A 640-nucleotide genomic window follows, 5' to 3' on the forward strand; every position below is an offset into this window, starting at 1 on the left:
ATAATGAGAGTGTATAAGAGAGAGAGAGACCAGTTTTAGTAAACCAACACATTATAGGCCTTTAAATGAAGTGTTGTTCTGTCGTAACCATGACATAACATGACCAAGAGGTTTTTCTGAACGAAAAAAGGAGAGAAACCCATATGGTTTTTTAAAAACATTTTCATGCTGGTTTCTTGTGGGAATCGAACCCACAACCCTGGCGTTGCGAGTGCCACGCTCTACCAACTGAGCCACACAGAACCTCATCTTTCTCCTCTTTCTCTGTCCAACCTATCTCCTGCCAGTGATAACTAAGCTCTTCAACATTAATTAAACGTTTTCAAATGTGACTAATTCACCAGCCCTGAGCTCCACTCAAAAAAGAGAGAGAGAGAGAGAGACAGTCAAACAGACAGAGTAGATCTGATTTGACAGGGTCATCAGGTCAGACTGTCAGACATTAATACACTCCCCCAGAGAGACAGAGAGAGACAGAGAGAGATAATAGGAGAGAGACTGATGGAAGGAGACAGTAAGAGAGAGGCTGGTGGCTGGAGACACTAAGAGAGACTGATGGATGGAGACAGTAAGAGAGAGGCTGGTGGCTGGAGACACTAAGAGAGACTGATGGATGGAGACAGTAAGAGAGAGGCTGGAG

The 640-nt window shown here is 44.2% G+C and overlaps 1 non-coding gene across 1 annotated transcript; it reads right to left on the minus strand.

Annotated features, from left to right (window-relative positions):
* Positions 1-169: 169 nt before the first annotated feature.
* Positions 170-245, minus strand: trnaa-cgc (transfer RNA alanine (anticodon CGC)). The gene has a single exon. It is a non-coding gene; the product is annotated as a tRNA-Ala (tRNA).
* Between the last annotated feature and the right edge of the window lie 395 nt (positions 246-640).

The sequence above is a fragment of the Oncorhynchus clarkii genome, unplaced genomic scaffold (genome assembly GCF_045791955.1).
Source record: "Oncorhynchus clarkii lewisi isolate Uvic-CL-2024 unplaced genomic scaffold, UVic_Ocla_1.0 unplaced_contig_7032_pilon_pilon, whole genome shotgun sequence".
Classification (NCBI taxonomy): Eukaryota; Metazoa; Chordata; class Actinopteri; order Salmoniformes; family Salmonidae; genus Oncorhynchus; species Oncorhynchus clarkii.